General features: G+C 40.1%; 1 protein-coding gene across 6 annotated transcripts in view; it reads right to left on the reverse strand.

Moving 5' to 3' along the window:
- Positions 1-20,223, reverse strand: part of CMKLR2 (chemerin chemokine-like receptor 2) — a 47,386-nt gene extending 27,163 nt beyond the window's left edge. For 2 of the 6 annotated variants that reach the window (XM_044937620.1, XM_044937619.1), the window contains exon 1: positions 20,054-20,223. The gene's annotated coding sequence lies outside the window, so the exon portion shown is untranslated. Of the gene's footprint in view, positions 1-15,758; positions 16,132-20,053 lie in introns of those variants that run through there. The other 4 variants (XM_006063636.4, XM_006063635.4, XM_044937606.1 and 1 more) reach the window with 3 other exon arrangements.
- Between the last annotated feature and the right edge of the window lie 695 nt (positions 20,224-20,918).

Raw genomic sequence — 20,918 nt, forward strand, 5'->3', positions numbered from 1 at the left:
GGGAGGCCTGGTATGCTGCGGTTCATGGCGTCGCAAAGAGCTGGACATGACTGAGCAACTGAACTGAACTGGACTGCAGCATGCCAGGCTTACCTGTCCTTCACCAACAAAGGCAGTTCACATCTTTAAAAATTATTTCATCTGTATTAATACTTAAAATCATCTAAGAAAAAGCAACATCCTCAGTTCTTGCAACATTAAGTCTTATGACTTTCAAATTTGAAAAAAAAAAAAAACCAAAACAAAACACTCAAAAATAGGAAGGTTCTTCAAGACATCAGACCCCGTCTCCTTAGAAAGGCTTTGTCATGGAAAAAGAGTGATTATTCTAGTTAAAAAGAGAAAAGGGAGTTTAATATGACTAGGGATTTAATATGATTGATTAGATACTGATTTTAAAAAGCTATAAAAGATATTTTGAGAATAATAGGGGGAATTTTAATATGAATTGAATATCATTAAGATATCTTATTCATTTTCTTAGGTATGTTAATGATATTGTTTTGTAGGACAATTTTCTTTATTCTAGGTAAATGCTGAAGTTTTTAGGGCTGAAGTCTACAATCTAACTTTCAAAAGATTCAGAAAAGCGCTAGGATAAACCATAATGGAAAAGAATGTTAAAAAATGTATATATAACTGGGTCATTTTGCTGTATAGCAGAAATTATTGTAACTCAACCTTGTAAATCAACCATGTGCATGCATGTGTGCTAAGTCACTTCAGTTGTGTCTGATTCTTTGTGACACTATGGATCATAGCCCATTCCAATAAAAAAGAAAATATACATAATATATGTATACACATACAGAGTAGTCATCCAGATAGAAGTGAAAAAATCTGATTTTTATCGTGAAATGTGGTGAATGGAAATGCATTCTCCAGATCCCTCTATAAGGACAAACTTGTTGCCCTCACTCCTGGAAGAGCTGTCAAGAGAGGGCCCCAATTATAAATAACAGCCCTTCAGAGACTTCTGCTACTACGTAGAGGCCCTTGGCCCAAGATCCTACCCTTCTAGAGTAGCCAACTGCCAACAATGATTAAGATGGAAGTAGGAAGGCCTGGTCACCTTGGACCAGTGAAGGGTAATTCTGATAAGTCCATTTTAGCTTCAGAGGTCCATCGAGAGTCAAATATGGTTGTCAGTTCTACGTTACAGCTTAATCTCTCCCTCTGCCTGGTTGTGTTGTCCCCCATGCCCACCCCCTCACCTCCCATTCCACATGCAGATGTTGATTCTAAGGGCATAAACTAGTAAACATCTGACCATTAAACTCTGTCTTAAACTAGAAGAAGACCACTAAAATTTTCTTCTAGCAGAACTGAATCTGCAACGCAAGATGGGTATCAGACAAACTCCAAACAAAGAACATTTTTTTTTAAGTTCTGTTTTCGTTAAAAATGCCAGTGTCATCACAGTCAAAAAAGGCTGAGTAAATGTTCTGGATTAAAACAGATTAGAGAAACATGACAATTTTAATGAGATATGTGATGCTGGCATGCCTCTTGTACTGGAAGAAAATAAAAAGCCAGAAAGAACATTGCAAGATCAATTGACAAAACTAGAATACGGACTATAGATTAGAGTTAAAAAAGGATTGCATCAAAACTATTACACATAGAATGGACAAACAACAAGGTCCTACTGTAGAGCACGGAGAACTATATTCAATATCCTGTGATAAACCATAATGGAAAGTATATCAAAAAGAATGCACATATATGTATAACTGAATCACTTTGCTGTATACCAGAAACTAACACATTATAAATCAACTATGTGTGTGTGTATGCTCAGTCACCCAGTCGAGTCCGACTCTTTGCCAGCTCCTGAACTATAGACCCCTAGACTCCTCTGTCCATAGAATTTTCCAGGCAAGAATACTGGAGCAGGTTGCCATTTCTTTCTCCAGGGGATCTTCCAGACCCAGAGATCGAACCTGCGTCTCTGGCACCTCCTGCACTGGCAGATGGATTCTTTACCATTGTGCCAAAAACACAGGATCAATTTTAAATTTACTGTAATTGGTAAATATACAGTGGTTATGTAGGAGAATGTCCTTGTTTTTAAGAAATAGGCACTGAAAAATATATGGGAAAGGGGATGTAATGTATGCAACTTCCTCTCAAGCAATTCAGAAAAACAACATATACACTTACATACAGTATAGTAAAAGCAAACGGGGCAGGGAAGGGCCAGTGGTTAGGACTCTGTGCTCTCACTGCCCAGGGCCTGTGGTTGATCCTTGGCTCCTCTGTCCATGGGATCCTCCAGGCAAGAATACTGGATTAGGTTGCCATTCCCTTCTCCAGGGGATTTTTCCGACCCAGGGATCGAACCCCTATCTCTTATGTCGTCTGCATCGGCAGGCGGGTTCTTCACCACTAGCGCCACCTGGGAATTTCGGTATGGATGAATAATTCTACCTATTACACATCAGCTCCTATCATTATGGCCAAAAAAGAACTTCGTTTTACTGTTTTTGCTTACTTTTTCTTTCTTACTGTAAATTGAGAGAATCGGAATTCTGTGATTATTTCAACAGCCAAGTAGTTAATCTGGGTGAAGCTGAGTTGAGAAGCAGTTTGAAGTAGTGCTTCTGGGTTCCTGGAGGGGGCAGCAGAGAGCCTTTTGAATGCAAACCTGTTAGGGTGCTCAGGTACAGGGTGACCTTGAGGAAAAAAGGACAATGGCAACTAAGGGCTTAGGAGGAGAGGACCCACCACCACACAATTTCGAGCTGACTTGAAACTAGGAAAACCAATGCTCCACTACATGTGGAGGAACGAAGTCAGGAGGCCATATGAAGCCAACACATCAAAACATGTAGCTTATTTATTAACAAATGGTCAATACTCAACGAGACCAGAAATGAATAACGCTGCAGGAGACTGAACAGTCAGGAATCAGAATGCAGAAATCAGGACTGGAGCAAGAATCAAGAGAAAACTAAACAGATGTGGAAAAAGGTCACAGCAGCCGGGGGGATCCCTTTTGTCCTATTTGGATATTTCCCCACCTGGGCCAATACGGAAGTGTTAACCGTGAAACAAACACCTTCTCAGGATCATGACTTCCTTGCAGACCACTGGGGCTGACAGCGCTGGTGGCTAACGGGGGCTAAAGTGTCCCCCAGAGGCATACACTGCGGTTGTTTCAGGGCACGCTTTATAGTCTGCTCTTCTAGCCTTACTATTTCTACTTCCAGTTTAGAAACAGAGAACGTCAAGTGAAGTATCACTGCTGCTGCTGCTGCTGCTAAGTCGCTCAGTCATGTCCGACTCTGTGAGACCCCAGAGACTGCAGCCCACCAGGCTCTGCCGTCCCTGGGATTCTGCAGGCAAGAACACTGGAGTGGGAGACTTCAATTTTTCCTGTCCAGCATCCACCTTCTCATTTTCAGATCTAAAAAGCTGCTTGCTCCCTGCTGCTGCTGCTAAGTCGCTTCAGTCGTGTCCAACTCTGTGCGACCCCAGAGATGGCAGCCCACCAGGCTCCCCCGTCCCTGGGACTCTCCAGGCAAGAACACTGGAGCGGGTTGCCATTTCCTTTTATCCAAAATAATTTGTTTAAATCTGTAATTAGTTATTTTACATGGAGTAACCTAAAAATGGCAGCCCACTCCAGTATTCTCGCCTGGAGAATCCCATGGACAGAGGAGCCTGGTGGGCTACAGTCCATGGGGTCGCAAGAGATGGACACAACTTAGTAACTAAAACCACCAACCTAAAATTATCCTTTTAAATAAGATCAGCAAATTATCTAAAGTGTTTTCAAAGTGATATCTTATCATACTGCTCAAAAGGACCATAATCCTCAACTTCTTGACATACTGAGGTGGAACATTGGAGATAAAATCAGTAAGTACAAGTGGTCTTAATACAGAGGTACACTGTCAGACACGATTTATGATATATAGACATCCTGAAAAATATGATTTATGGTGGAGCTCTATTTCAGGTTTTCTCTGCTTGTGATTGTCTTTTGTGTATTTTGCAATCATGAAAGTTACAGACAACTTTTCATAATGCAAATAATCTCCTCCAGAGAAATACAAATGAATTGTGTCTAGTGAGATGCAATCAATTATTGTCCTATAAATATTGACCAGTTTTGCAACTGTTTATAAATCCATTTCAACAGTCCTGATGGTCTATACTATACATGTGTGAGACTTTGAATTCTCCTTTTAACCCATTTAACTGATTGTATCATTAATTAATGAGTTAAGTAAAGCCTTTGAAACAGGTTAACTTTATATTTGTATGTGAGTCATGATTTACCTGTTTTAAAAAATAAAATCAGGTCTTTTAATAGGTCTTTCTTCCAACAGTATTAGTCTAACCTTGGGAGGACAAATGGAAGTAGGAAGAGAGAGGTAGGGAAGTGTCTATAAAGTTTCTTTCTGGCCATGAATTTCCAAAATCTAAATTTACCTTCTAGTCCTAGGGTAATGATACCACTAAACATTAGGACAGGGGGACACATTTAGAGGAAGGGAACATTAGGGCTCATTTAGAGGAAGGGGTGAGGTGGGGGCGAGGGCTTGGTTGAAGTCCAATACCAGGCAAGCAGGGAGGGCTGAAGGAGAGAAAATCCTGATACCACCACGAGGTTGTACTGCTGAAGCAAATTCTTCCTAAATTTAGGGATCTCAAACTCTTTCCCCTTCACTCTTCATTCCTATCTGCTCTCTTTAAGAACGGTATGTTAAAGCCGGGCCCTTGATATGACTGTTGGAAGCTTAGTACAATTGTTTTACACAGCCAGGACATTAACACAGCATTCAAATATGTACAGCTTTCGTTTTATCTCTCTTGCTTTTTCTCTTTTTTTGCAGTCAGACTGAGGCCTCTTAATCCCTTCAGCCACTACTCAGAGAAAGGGAACCAAGCCAATGTTCCAGCCACCTCCAAACTTCAAAATAATTGGCTAGACATGGCACTTTGCCTGGTCAGCGCTGCAGCTGGAGGACACAGGATGCCTTCCTCATCCTGAGGATACACCATTTGCCTCACCAAAGCAGGATGAAGAGAAGTCCCAGTGGCCACCCAAGAAATTTCAGTTCTATGAGATCAGCCAAGAGACCTGCCCTGCCCTAGCTATTCCCTGAGATAACTAAACCCACTAGGGTATTTATGTAAAGCTGACTTTTACTTCTACATCCCCTTCTCCAGTCTTCCCTCCTGTCTTCTTTCTGTCTTGTTACCCTGGGTAAACTACCTTCTTCCCTACCAGTCCCTCCTTACCATGTGCTTTGACATAATCCAGAAACAATCAGAATCCTTTCTGGGCCACATTTTATGGTAGGTAGGAATGAAAGCCCTGGAGTCAGGCAGACCTTGGCTTCTAACTGCAGTGCCACTTTGGAGGCAGGAAATAGATGGGCTCCAGGCTAGGCATTTACAGCTAGCCTACATTTTACAATTCTAAGCAAGGATGCAGGTGGGCTCTGGGCTAGATATTTACTTCCATCTTGGAATGCAAATATCAGTTGGACTTTGCCTCCTATGGACACTTTAAGATAATGGTTATGGCAGGAACGGAGAGAGGCTAAACCCTGTTGGAATAAAAGATCAAGAGGTCACGTATTTCCCATTTTTGGGCCAAGGGAGTCACTGCACATGTGTAGAAAGTCTCCTTAGGGGTCAAAAAGGAGGTGGCACCACCCCAGCATAGGTGATGCCAAGGTCCCTCCATAGGCCCCTGGGTTGGAATCCATCTTGGGAAAAAGTTGCACATGTATGTCAGAGAGCGTCCTAGGACAGATAGCGGGTGAGAGAAGACAGATAATTGGCCAAAGGTAAACAAAGACCCAGAACTGCCCTACGTAAATGATTTAACCACCTCTTTACCACACTCCTCCTTATCAGCCAGGATGCTCACACCCTTTCTCTCCTGGTGTATATCTCTGTCTTGCTTCTGTCTTAATGAAACAAACTATTTCTCTGTGTCCTCTCCCACTTGGTGTGCTATATTTCTAAAAATAAACGTTGTACCTGTTTCTACAGTTTTTGCCTCCTTGAGAAATGCACTTTTCAATGGGGGCAAGGGCCAGGGGAATTTTGCTTCTAGCCTCTAGCCCCTGGTGAGCTAGCGGCTGGGATTCCCGATTTTCATCCCAGGTCCAATTCCTGGGCAGAGAACTAAGATCTGGATTCTCGCTACCACCCACTGCTATCTCTCTGTCTCTCACCTGTGTGGCCTTGGAAAGTCAGTCAAAAGCTCTAAGCAGCAATTTCTCCATCTGTAAAAATAGGGATAATATAATAATAATATCTATTGTATCAGGGAGTTGTGAGGAGAAAAACTTGGCAATGGAGTGAAGCTTAGTGTCAGATACATAGCCATCTATTACTTCTGTCTCCAGTCTTCTCTCTGTTAATAGTGTACTTCTATTTCTTATTTTGTTATTGTAGGTACTACTTCACATTTCCCCCCTCAATCCAACATAGATACTGATGAGGTTCAACTGCTAGCCCCAAATAATGGCACCTTGGCATATGCAATAGTTTAAGCTGAAGGAGTATGAGAAACAACAGGTGCAAGAAGGATTTCTGACCCTCCCCTGAGTCAGGCATGAGATCCTCAAGTGAAAGGTGCCCTCCTTATGCCCTAAGGAAAGGAACATCTTTATCTCCAAAGAAGGAAGGATGCTGAGTGGAATCTGAATGAACAGCCTTGCTAAGTTTCCCCCAATTTACCACTCTTAGTTCACATTCATTTTGTTCTATGACATTTCTCAATGACTCTTCACTTTTCATGAAACCTAGTATGCATAAAAACACTCAAACTTAACTATTTCCTTAGGTCTTCATTTCCTTATGAAGGCTCTTATGTAAAGGCTCTCATTTAAACTTATATTTAAAAATCTGAATGCTTTCCTCCTATTAACTTGTATTTTTTATAGGTGCTCCAGCTGAGAATCTAGAAGAGGAAGAAAGATGTTTTTCTTTTTTCCTCCTCTACATCAGCAAATCAATAACAGTGGTCACAGGTACCATATTTTTTATTACAAACATCTACTTCTGCTTTATTGACTTCGCTAAAGCCTTTGATTGTGAGGATCACAACAAACTGTGGAAAATTATTAAAGAGATGGGAATACCAGACCACCTGACCTGCCCCCCTGAGATATCTGTACGCAGACCAAGAAGCAACAGTTAGAGCCAGATGTGGAACAACAGACTGGTTCCAAATCGAGAAAGGAGTAGGTCAAGGCTATATACTGTCACCCTGCTTATCTAACTTATATGCAGAGTACATCATGTGAAATGCCAGGCTGGATGAAGCACAAACTGGAATCAAGACTGCCAGAAGAAATATCAATAACTTCAGATAAGCAGATGATACCACCCTTATGGCAGAAAGCAAAGAGGAACTAAAGAGCCTCTTGATGAAAGTGAAAGAGAGTGAAAAAGCTGGCTTACAACTCAATATTCGAAAAACGATGATCATGGCACCTGGACCCATCACTTCATGGCAAATAGATGGGGAAACATTGGAAACAGTGACAGACTTTATTTTGGGGGGTGCTCCAAAATAACTGCTGATGGCAACTGCAGCCATGAACTTAAAAGACGCTTGCTCCTTGGAAGAAAAGCTATGACCAACCTAGACAGCATATTAAAAAGCAGAGACATCACTTTCTCAACAAAGGTCCATCTAGTCAAAGCTATGATTTTTCCAGTAGTTATGTACAGATGTAAGAGTTGGGCCATAAAGAAAGCTGAGCTCTGAAGAATTGATGCTTTTGAACTGTGGTGTTGGAGAAGACTCTTGAGAGTCCCTTCGACTACAGGGAAATCCAACCAGTCCATCTTAAAGGAAATCAGTCCTGAGTATTCATTGGAAGGACTGATGCTGAAGCTGAAGCTCCAATACTTTGGCCACCTTATGAGAAGAACTGACTCATTGGAAAAGACCCTGATGATGGGAAAGTTTGAAGGCAGAAGGGGATGACAGAGGAGGAGATGGTTGGATGGCATCACTGACTCAACAGATGTGAATTTGAGCAAGTTCTGGGAATTGGTGATGGACAGGGAAGGCTGGTGTGCTACAGTCCAAGGGGGCCACAAAGAGTCAGACATGACTGAACCACTGAACTGAACTGAACTAAATTTTAGTTTCTTCATCTGGGATCTGGGGAGGAACACCATCAGCAAACCACTCTAGGGTTGTTGTAAGAATTACACAGGATAATGTATATAAGTGCCTAGCACAGTGCCTGGATCATAGTAAGAGCTCAGGAAATATGCAATATCATTTTTATATCTTACTTTATTAGTGCTTTTTTATTAGGGTGTACTATGAAATAATTCACATAACTAACATATGGTTTTGTTGAAAGGTAGCACATTCTTGGGCTTCCAGCTAGTTTAATGATCACTGGTTCTGATCAGAGAGCTCATTTGATGATATTATTTGTAATTAGTTTAGATAACATTCTGGATTTGTGCTTCATCCTGAAAGAAAACATTAGTTGAAAGATACCACGGGAGCAACAAAATAATGGTTTCCTGCTGGGACAGTAAAGCTACATTACACTCATTCCTTCCTCTCCAAAGGGGAACATTTTGATCCTGTGATAATATTTTATTTAAAGGAGTTTATTTATTTTATGTCAAATGATTTATGTAGATCAAGTTCATTTCTTGTGATAAAGATGGGAATGAAGTAATGGGAATGGCTTCTTGCTGAAATCTCTGTGACTTGCTGCAATCCAACTGGTTAGAAAATACATCAACTGTCTGACTAAGCAAAAATAAAAAAAGCCCTACAAAAAACAAAAAATGAGCTTTTCCAAAGAAATCCTGTTTGGGTGCTCTCTTAAGTTTGATGAATGAGTTATTTACTGACTGCTTGAGAAAAGTGTAAAAAGAAAGCAGTTGTCTTTTTAGAAAATTATTGAAGTGTACTCAGTACAAATTCCATTTGACAAGGTTTAAAAATAGACCTAGTTTTTAACAAATCAAGCTTTTGTTTAATTAAGACTGAAATAAATGAGTGTGAATATTCTTATAAATAATCTAATAGAAAGTTACAATGAAGAGATACTCTTCACAATCATTTCCTCCACCCGCTCCTATGTTCTGGGGGATAGAAGACATTTGTAAGGAGATATGAAAATACACTTTTAAATAGGGTTTGGTATATTATGATCCCTCCTAAGAGATAAACCATGTTAGGCATGTTCTGAAGTTCCTCCTTCCCTATTCAATCTCTTAGAAATCAAAAAGCAAACCAAGGAGAAATGCCTCCTTATACCATCCCAGAGCAAGGCACCTCTCCCAAACAAGGAAGAATTTAGTCATTTTACTATCTTCAAAATTTTCCACCTTCTTGGTTATTCAATGTAAACAACTGAATTAAATATACATTTTGTGTCTGAGTGTGTTGATAATGACAGAATTACCCTAGAGGTGAATGGTCTTATTTTGAATAATTAATGAAATAAAAGCCTATATGGGACAGAATGACAATCAAAAGAAGAGTCACATTTAGTATTATCTATACATTTGAGTAATACAATAAACAATTTCTATAGACTTAGTATTTCCCATAAAGTAACCAAACAATTGATTTGACTAAACTCATTTCCTAAACTTGTTGGTGGTTTAGAATTAAGGAGAAAATCATCAGTTCTTCTAAAGGGTAAGCTATGTTTTTAGATATTACTTTCCTAAGTGAATTCTTTCCTGATCTCCACAAGTCTATCCCTCAACCTAAATCAGGATCCCTGCTCTAAACTCTTCCTTTAGAATTTTTATATATTTGAATGTTTGTTTGATGAATCTCTCTCCTCCACCAGACTGTTGCTTCGCTTCTCTTCATACTCCCAGATACTTCCGTCATACTCCCTTTGCTCCCCAGGTGGTGCCAGTGGTAAAGAATCTGCCTGCCCATCCAGTGCACACAAGAGACGTGGGTTCGGTCCCTGGATCAGGAAGATCCCGACGTAGGAAAATGGCAACCCAGCCCAGTATTCTTGCCTGAAAAATTCCATGGATAGAGGAACCTGGAGGGCTACAAAGAGTCAAACTGAGAGCACATGCACAAATATTTATTGGCTGGCAGTAAAACTATTCAGTGGGGTTTTTAAAAAAAAAATTTATTTACTTGGCTGTATTGGGTTTATTTGCATCACTTGGGATCTTTTGTTGCAGTATGCGGGCTCAGTAGCTGTGCCACACTGGTTTAGTTGCCCTGCAGCACGTGGAATCTTAGTTTCCCAATCAGGGATGGAACCCACACCCCATGCATTGCAAGGTGGATTCTTAACCACTGGACCACCAAGGTAGTCCCATATTTGGTGGGTTTTGAGAAAAGGCATTCACGGTCATGGGCAACTAATATTTATATTTGCTTGAAAGGCAAAGGTGAGTTTGAGAAGGAAATTTCAGCTCTTAATTACCATCGAATCCATTAGATTTTGTTCTCAGGTCCTCTTTCTTATTAAAGGTGTTAAAAGAATGATGACTCTCACTCCTTAGAGATGTTTTAAATCTGTCTGGCCACTTAATTAGATCAGGATTTTTGAATGAAAACAAGTCCCACTTACAGGGAAAGATGATGAGATTTTTCTCTAAACTATTATCAGGAGCAAATTACACCCAATAACATATGCCTTATTATTAAGAACAGTTTACCTAACTACATTCAAAATGAAGCAACCGAAGCATACGACATTATACGACACCTAATTATACGACACCATTTAACACATTACAGTAACACGGTAACATCTCCTGAGTACTTGTTATGTGTACTACAACACTAGGCAACTGCATTTTCGCATTTCATTCTCACAACAACCCTGTGAGGTACTATTATTATCTCTATGAGGCTAAGGGAGGTTGGGCAATTAACAAAAGTGGTGAAGCCCAGACTAGACTTCTGGGTCTGACTTCAGGGACTTCCTTCTTAAGCCTTGTACACATGCTCTCTGTAGTAACCACCTGTTTGTGTGTTTATCTCTCTTGCTAAATGTTGAAAGTCTCAAGGGCAAGGTGATAAAGATAAAGACAAAGCTTTACTCGTTTGTGTATCTCAGATACAGAACAGAGAGTGCAGGGAACATAGTAGGTACTCAATAAAAGTTTAGTGAATGAAGGAGGAAGTGCTTTCTCCATCCTCAAAACTATAGCATGTTGAGTATAGTTTTAGTGTTAGACATAGTTAACCATATAATGTGTATAAATAAAATATACAAACCAAATATTTATGCAATAAAAGAAATTATATATATCTTTCTATTTTATTAAATTAATAATCTATATTTTATGTTGAAGCATACAACATTGCCATTTTATTAGGTCAAAAATCATCAAGGACAGATAACAGCACTTTTAAATGGTACAACCTCATTTAAAAAAATCCATGTCTACCAAGTGAAAAGAAAAAAAAAAAAATCCATGTCAACTCTTTAATTACACAATAAGCGGAATGTACCATTACCATATGTTTTCCACTGAAATAGAGGTTTATCATTAACTGCCAAAGAGAAAGATTTATGAAAATTAAGGATGTCATATCTATAAGCACTTACTACTAGGTCTAATGATCTAATTTCACATACAAATTATATTTCAAGCCCTTAGGTCCTAATGAAAATTCAACCCAGCACATATTATTAGACTTGACTTGGATTCTCTCTTTTCTGAGCTGCCAGGTTGCATAGTCCATGCAAAAGTCCTTCTTCATAAAGCCCTCTCCTTCTAGTATTAACTCTGCCTTTATCCCAAGCCCTGATGCATCCCCTGCTGCTGCTGCTGCTGCTAAGTCGCTTCAGTCATGTCTGACTCTGTGGCACCCCATAGACGGCAGCCCACCAGGCTCCCCTGTCCCTGGGATTCTCCAGGCAAGAACACTGGAGTGGGTTGCCATTGCCTTCTCCGATGCACCCGCTAGTGTTCCTCAAACACTTCAGTAATTTTTCTGTTTATAACGATGACTTTTTGTTGAATGTTGGTGTCTGCTTTATGGAACTGTATAAAGCATTTTAAAATGGAGGAACTGTACTGAAGGGGGTCAGAATATGCCACCCTCAAATATGCCACTTTGGCATATAGATTATTCCAAGTTAAAGTTATGTGAGAAACAGCTGGTACAAGGATACTCTGACCCTTCTTTGTCCCCAAAGTAGGAAATAACCCTCCTATGTGAAAGGTAGCCTCCGTGTATCAGGAGGGTAGAAAGCATGTTTATCACCAGAAATAGGGAATTTGGGGCCAAGAAGACGTTATAAAAAAAACTTGTTACTTCTTCACTAATTCACTATTCCAAATCCAAACTTCTTTGTCCTATCAATTCTTCACAAATTTATTCTTCGTCTAAAAGGTATACAAGCTGCCTGCCTTGGTTACTGCTTTGAATTTCATATATGGACTTCTGTACACATGAAATTAGTTTTTCTCTTGTTAATCAGTTTTATTTGATTATTACACCAGCCAAACACCTTTGAAAGTAAGAAGGGAAGTTTTCTACCTCTCTAACACCCAAATGATTTGGTTATTGTACTAAATTACGGACTGGGTGACCATGGACAGTTCTTAAATTTAACTTTTTTTTGTTTGTTTCTTGCATTAGAAGAAATACCAAAGTAGAACTTCAGAGAGTAACCCTTGAGGCCTTTTAAAGGACACAGGATAAGCTTTGCTTCTTCATGATTCCTGAGAGAAGATTATGACTTCTTTTTATTTAACTCTTTATATGCTAAACTTTATTAAATAAATTACTTTCTTGAATGTTGTCATCTAGTGGTTGCATTCTTGCCAGCAATACCAGTAAGGTCTCTCTTTTTTGGTGTTCAAAAAAAGTCCTCCTAAACCACTGATGGCACTCCACTCCAGTGCTCTTGCCTGGAGAATCCCAGGGACGGTGGAACCTGGTGGGCTGCAGTCCATGGGGTCGCTAAAAGTTGGATATGACTGAGCGACTTCCCTTTCACTTTTCACTTTCATGCATTGGAGAAGGAAATGGCAACCCACTCCAGTGTTCTTGCCTGGAGAATCCCAGGGGCAGGGCAGCCGGGTGGGCTGCCGTCTATGGGGTTGCACAGAGTCGGACACGACTGAAGCGACTTAGCAGCAGCAGCAGCAGGAGTAGGGGAAGGAAGGATTGGAAGTTTGGGATTAGTAGATGCAAACTATTATACATAGGACGAATAAATACAGGGTCTTACTTGTTCTACAGCACAGGGAACTGCATTCAATATGCTGTGATAAAACATGCTGGAAAAGAGCAGGACAAAGAATGCATATACACATATGTACAACTCGGCCACTGCTGTACCGCAGAAACCAAACACAATGTTGGTAGCCAACTATACTTCAGTACATTTGTCAAAAGACGCCTCATGAGGCAGAAACCTTTGTTCAAGTTAATGTCACCAAAGAAACTGGATGAATTAGAATGGAAGAGCCTCCACCAGACTGAAGGGTTTAACTTTCAGATCTTCAGGTTAAAGACCTGAAGAAAAAAATAGATGGGAATTCTCAATATTATAAAATTTTAAAATTATACAAATAATGGACTATTAGAGAGAAAGTTTAGGGAAAGAGAAAGGATATATCACCTGAAGGGGTCCAGCATGTGCCACTGTGGCATAAAAATTATCTTGAACAGAGGGCATGTGAGGTCCCCAAAGAACTCAGTTGTTGTAAACCCCCTCCCCAGCAGCAGCAAGGAAAGGTCAAGGCTTAACCTCCATGGACGAGAAGTCTCCACAACAGATCCAAACAAGGTCATGCAAACTATCCTGTTGCCCATCTATTCTCCTAAAGGCCCATTTCTGTTTCTCAAAAGTCATTTGTTTTCCCATAAGTGCCCTTTCTCCACCTCCTCCTTCCGTATTTAGATATTTAAGAAGTCACGTGTATTCCTGTAAGTGTCCTTCTTTCTCCTCCCTTCCCTTTAAGATGGTGTTGCTGCTGCTACTGCTGCCAGCCCCCAATTCCAGCCCTTCCTTTGAGTGACATTTTTCTGTGAAGTCCATCATCTCTCATTTATTAGTTTAATTCATAAGCCTTCAGAAACTGAATTTAAGAGGGGAGAGGAAAAGTTTTTCTTCCCTGATAAAGCATCAGTTCGCCATTAGCTTAACACAGTTGTTTTCAATTTTGTGTGTTTTTCTTCAATTTTTTCATTCCCATTTACCTTTTTACATAATCACAGTCATTGTCAGTATTATGAGCACTTGTCCATGATGTAACATATTCCTCCAAAGTATTATTGCCTAATGACTTAAACATTTCACTGAAATAATATATAAGAAGCTTAACTAGCTTTATTTTCTTAATGATTGGAGTATAATTGCTTTACAATGTTGTATTAGTTTCTGCTGAATAACAATGTGAATCAGCTATATATGTGTGTGTGTGTGTGTGTGTGTGTGTGTATACACACACACATATAATCCCCTCCCTCCTACCCACCTCTTAAGCAGCTTTCTACTGCTGGATATTTAGATTGCTTTTAGTTTTTTAAAATTGTAAACAATTCAGAAAAAAAGTGTTTTGAGCACAAGACTTTTCTTATTTCAGAATTACTTCTGTGAGTTAACTTCAACTGCTATAGCCTTTTTTTTTTTTTTTCCTGCTGTAGCCTTTGAGAGGGGAATGTTGGGTTAAATAACTGTCTCTCAGGGAGATGACAGTTAGTAGTAAAGTAACACAGAAAAGGTATGACATTCTTTATAAACTGAAGAACTTAAATTTTAGGTAAAATCATAAATAATATCTGTGAAAAAACTTAAAAATCATTCAGTGTCTGGAAGAAGTGCAAACATGATGAGTATTATACAAAAAGAGAAATTACTTGAACTAGGTAATTTGAGATGTCTGTTGGCTTTTTCACAAAACAAGACATACTAGTGGATTAATTTAGCAACAAGTTGGTGGAAACTTGGGCAAATGAGTTTGTTTGAAGGAAGCATGGCCAGCTTAAGAGAGTAACTGATGGTGGAAGTTCTATTATCAAATTTTCATTTGGTTTTCATTAGTTTTCATTTAGGGGAAAAGAATAAACTATTGACAAAGAGCAATTGGTGCGCAGTTATCTGACCACCCAGGGTTAGCCCAACCTTTTCTCCCACATACCTCCCTTCAGTGAGCCACTCGTCCTGCATTAGATGAGCTCAGATACCGAATCCTCTAACAGGCAATTGATAATGAGATTTCAAAAACGCGGCAGCAACAAAGAAATGTTGGTATTGAAGAACCGAATGCTATTCATCTCAAAAAGGAGAAAACCAAGCCACGTTACAATTCAATTTAGAACTTTTTTCCTACCATGTAATCAAAAGAGGGCAAAATCAAGTTTTCATCTGAGAGCACCATTTCCTCCTACTCGATTTCACTACAGCGAGCTTTCCACTAATGATGGTAGACATTTCTGACTCATAACTGCATTTATGGGCTGTCATTTTCTAGGTAAAAGCTGACGAAATGACTGAAAGTTCTTCATTGCGCTTTCCCAATTCCCCCATACCACCCCAGCAACCTAGCCCTGTTCTCTCAGTGTTTCAGATTTAATCACAGCTGTTGCAAACCCAGTTACACTCTTCGTAAACACTTTTGACAGGACCAAAAATATGAATTTGCACAGAGAGTGTTTCATAAGCTATCAGAAGTCCTTTTCCTTTTTGTTTTTTGCCAGCTGGTCCAAATACTGCTTTGTAAATAAATCATCTGCAGGCATCCTCATCAGGTCAGCTGCAAACGTGTCAGTGTGAGGAAAACAAGAAAGCACTTACCAGTTAATTTTCTGTGAGGAGAGAAGCTTTTGTAATGTCTGGGTGTAACTTCCCTGCTCCAGAATGAAATGGAGAGTGGTTTTCAGAACAGCTACGTTGGACACTTTCCCCAGCCTCTTCATTCGGCTTTTATCTGGCTTTTGAAATGACACTGAAGAGGAGAATGATGTAGGGTTTCGCTTGAATGTGGTTTTTCCCTTCCTCCTCTACCCTCCAAAAAAACTCATCATGTATTCCAGGAGAAAAGTAAGCAGTGAACACACTGCACAGATTAATTCTTCTGCTCAGCATGTACACGTGTGTATCAGAGGTCTGTTCCCTGAAAGATCATTGCTGTTGGCTGCAGCGCCTCAAGCTGGAAACCAGCTTCCAAAGGGGGAGGCACCAATCCCTCCTTTGTTTGGATGGGCTTTTGCTTACAAATCAATTTAAAGTTCATTCCAATGTTAGCATGAAAAGAACCATAGAATCTAAGTAGAGCTCTTCAAATGTACCCAGGGCTCATTAGGAAAGAGATTTTATTTCCTGGGTTTCAGTGGGAGGAATCAGAATCACACAATAGTTAAGTATGAATTAATATTTTAATGTTTATTTCTTTATTGAGGTGGGTTGAGAGAGAGTTTTCCAGGTTTTGGGGAAATTAAAGATCCAATTCTTCTCTCTCATTTCATCTGTGATGAGGGCAGATGAGGGCAAGTCTGTGTACCTGAAGGACTCAGAGAATGAGAAGTGTGGAGGCTGATACTTCACACTAGGAAGCCAGCCCTGATGCAATTAGCTTGTCCATCTGTAGAGCTAACTCAATTTTCTTTAAGGTCAAACATCAGCTTGTCCATGTGAACATTACTAGGTCTTAAAACGTTAGCCAAGCTAATTGAACACTGTGAGGTGTGAGAGGCCAGAAAACACAATTTGTGTCTGATTGCTGTGAGTTCTGAGGGCTTAGGAGAATGGGTCACCCTGAAAGGTGCCTTGTTGAAGACTAAGAATTATTTTGAGATTTTTATTTTAAGGAACTTCAAGTTCAGGAAAAGCTCCGAAAACTAAGTAGAAGTCACCCATTTGTAAGGGAAATTTTACATTTGTAAAGGAAATTTACATTAGAAAGGGGGCTGGTATCAGGAAGACAGAGATTCCTCTTTTTCATTTGAGACTTAACTTCTGGACCCAGCCACCTCAGTTTACCAAACAATTCCTGTTTTCACCAGTCTGTGAATTGCCTTCCCCCACCTTTAAGCCTCAGACCCCATCCTTTTCCTTAGTTCAGGATGGAATATTCTCTTCAATCTTCTTTTCAGTGGGGTTTCTGTATGTACATAATTTAAAAATTTCCCCATTAATCTTTTATCTGCAGTGGCAGATTTAGCCAAGTATAATGAAAGGTTGAAGGAAAATTATTTTCCCCCCTCTACAAGATGAAGTCCAGAAAATCGAAAACAATAATCCTCTGTTGGGGCGGGGGGTGGAGTTGGTGAGAGTGGGGTGGGGGCAGACTGGGATAACACTGGGGGATAGAGTGGGTATGATTTCTCAAACTACAAATGTCCCTCAGCCCCCTAGGGATGTACACTCTCCCACGTTTGCCCCCAGTCCTTGATTCCACAGAAATATCACTATTAATAATCTTGGCATATTATATCACCTCATATCAAGGAGGTGATACCTGATGGAGGTGATATCCACTCACTAATTCCTACCCCTTGGCATCAGCTATATTCGTATTTACTGAGTTACATGTTGTCTTCCATAATCACACAAAAGCACAATTTCATCCATAAAAGACACTTTTTTAGAAGAAGCTTTTTCAGAAAGTTTTGGTTACTTTACATGGCTTTAGATTTATTTTCTAGTAGTGGAGTGTGAAGCATCAGGTAGCAAAAAAGACAAAAGAAATGACATTTCACAAGCATTTACTGTGCTCCAAGCACAGTAATCACACTGAAACCCAGGAAAGGATCAGCCTTTTCAGTTTTCTGTTTTAGTTACCACCTAAAACAACAAAGTTGTGACAGATGCTTACTTAGCTTTGAAATTGGTCCCCCCAAATCAAGGATAGTAAATAAAATCTCTATCCTAATCAGCCCTATACTCTATGCTCTGTGTCTGAGGAGCTCGGCTTCAAACTCCTAAGGCTTGCCTTATACTTGATCTTTTATTCAAAAGTAGTTAAAACTGAAGTCCTCATGTATACTAGACATTAGCTTACCTGCATTGGTTAAGCTGATGAGACAGGTCATTGGGGATCTGTTACGAGAACCTCTCCTGTGAGTTGCAGAGTTGGAGTTCAGTCCTAGGCATTCTGATTCCAAATGCCAAGCTCTTAATGTAACTCGGAAGGGTTAATTTTTGACTCCCTGCAGGATCTGTTTCTCTGACTTTAACCCTGTTTTTGCCGTTTCTGTTATTATAATCATACATAAAGGCCTGCCTCAGAGAGCCCTGCCCCCTCTGCCTGACCCTTAAATTAAAGTGCCTTTGTTTAGCTCACAGGGAGATTATCTGACCTGGCCCACCAATGAATGACTGTAAGTAAAAGAAACTAACATATCCCCTTGCCTGAGGCTTGCCATTCTAGGAGATAATTGCAAGAGTAAAACGGTCTTTTCACTTTGTTTCCTGACCTCCCCTCATCTCTGATCCATAAAGGAACCTGGCATCCAGCCCCCAACAAGATGGTTATTTTGAGACCTTAGTCAGCCATTTTCTCAGTCAGCCTCAACACTTCGTCCCTCAGATTTATTGGCCTCTGGTGCAGTCCGGAGAGTGAGCTTGGACTTAGTAACATTAAGACACTTAGCTCTATGAGAAGAGATGTTTCCAGAATCAAGTGACTAGGAGGAAGGGACAGGAATAACTTCTGCCAAATAAAAGACTTTCAGGACAGTTCCAGCATTTTCCAAATCAGTGCGAGTTCTCTGAAGCCTGCTGTGGTCAGGGTTTCAAGGGGTCTTTCTAGAGGGGTGGGTGTGTATAAGCAGGTCTAAAGGGCCAGCTGGGCTCAGAAGGAAGATACACAATGCCTCTATCATACTGTTTTTGAGGAATGGGATCATTCTTTAAAAATACTTTTTCTACACTGATACTTGAAATTTCACTCTTAGAAAATAAGTCTTTTGAAGAGAGTACGTTTTAAAAGAAGAACTTTGTATTAAATAAGGTTCTAGTGGTTAGAATGGACTGGGTGCTTTTAAGATGACTGTCCCTTCTCCTTACTCCAACCCCTCCAGAAAAAATTGGGATCAGTAACTTGGTCTCTGCAGAGGATGAGATGGTCTGATGGCATCACCAACTCAATGGACATAAGTTTGAGTAGACTCTGGGAGTTGGTAATGGACAGGGAGGCCTGGCATGCTGCAGTCCATGGGGTCGCAAAGAGTCAGACACGACTGAGTGACTGAACTGAACTGAACTGAACTTGGTCTCCCATATCTTGCAATGTTCAAGAATATCTTTATTCTTTTCCTTTCTTGTATGATGATAAAATAGCAAATTTACCTCAAACACCTGAATACTCTGATGATAGAAATTTCAGAAATAGACATTTGAGAGAACACAATAGGTCACAGTGGTTTTTGTTACTGACCATTTCTAATATTTTTGTTGTTGTTCGTAAAAAGAAAAAAAAAAATTGGCCCGGAACATAACCGCTGGGAAAGAGACAATATGATAAGATGGATATTTTCTTTTAAAAGAAACTGATCTGTGAAAAAGGCAAAAACCTCACTTCTTTTGAGTTTTTTTCCTCTTGTCATACAGGGAGATGACTATCTCCTTGTGTAAATGCCCTTCTTAGGCCTGTTTCTTTGGGGTAGGCAGAGTCAGAGATTATACCTGGGGGCCTTTAGTGGGTTAACAGGGAGCTTTTCCTTGAGATTTAAGTGGCAGATTCAGTTCTTTGGGAGGTCACAGCAAGGAGCCATGCCCATGTGCCATATAGGGCCGCTTCCGTGCACTTAAACCAGACAATTCTTAACAGCTACAGAAGACAAAGCCAGCTTCAAATTCTTGCTTTAAATTTTGTATGGCCCCTGCAGGAACCCAGCCTGAGGATACTTAGTAAATCTGTCAAAGGAATTAAAATATAGCTTTTTAATTAAGATACACAAAGCTCTAATTACCTGTGGAAATGAGTGGAACAACTTCTATTGTTGTCTTTTACTTGAAAAAAACCTCTTTTAATATGCCAAATGCCAGCTCAAATGAAATCTACATACTGAGACTTAGAATGCTGTTCTTAACTACCTATCTCAGAGGCTCTGAGCCTGAAACCTTTGGAGGGCCAAGCACTCACTCACCCCTCAGAAGGTGCCCATGCAGCGCAGCGGCAAGGAGTCCGGTGGGCCAAGGCTTCCAGGCTCCGTGCTCTGAATCTTTGAGGTAAAGAATTTATCTGGAAGAACTGGCTGCAGCTACCCAGAGTCTTGGAAGAAATATTTCTTCTTTTTGTAACCAAGGGAGGTAAATAATCTTTTAACTCATTGCCCTACAAAGAAAAAAAAAAAGTGGTTGCCAGTAGTTAAATAAATCTGGTGTATATCACTTAGTCCACAGGCATCTGGGTGACACCATCCTTGGCTCTGACTCAAGAGAAAGGAGGACTCTGGGGCTTCAGGCCACTCCCAACTATTTACTGTAATTATGCTTCTTTTCTCGTTAAACTGCTGATTATGGATGTGATGTAAGTGTAGCTGGATTTTTCTAAAATGTCGCATTTGGGGAAAGGAAACGATCAGAAAATAAATTGTATTTTCTCAACTTCTGTAACTGATTCAATCACTACTTGCATTTTTATTAGGAATTTTGTAGCCTGCGGGTGAACTGCAGCTGCGGACCTATTTTGTTTGCGTCGCAGTGTTTTTCTAGAGTTTGAATTAATTTCCATCATTTAAAAATCAAGGGATATTACAAAGACATCAGATTGTCAGCTCCTCATGAAAAAAAATTGCCAGAGGTTGGTAACTATGTCCCACAAGGATACAGTTGGGGAAGGCTGAATAGGAGCTGCTCCTGGTGTCACCTGCCACTTGCAGCTGGGCATTTCTATTCATTTTGATACCTTTCTCCCCTGCCTTCTCACTCACAGACAATGTTCATGTGGACCTACGAGGTTGGGCTTGCAACGCTCATATTCTTTTCCAATTCTTTTCCTGTTGAGTTTCT

The sequence above is a fragment of the Bubalus bubalis genome, chromosome 2 (genome assembly GCF_019923935.1).
Source record: "Bubalus bubalis isolate 160015118507 breed Murrah chromosome 2, NDDB_SH_1, whole genome shotgun sequence".
Lineage (NCBI taxonomy): Eukaryota > Metazoa > Chordata > Mammalia > Artiodactyla > Bovidae > Bubalus > Bubalus bubalis.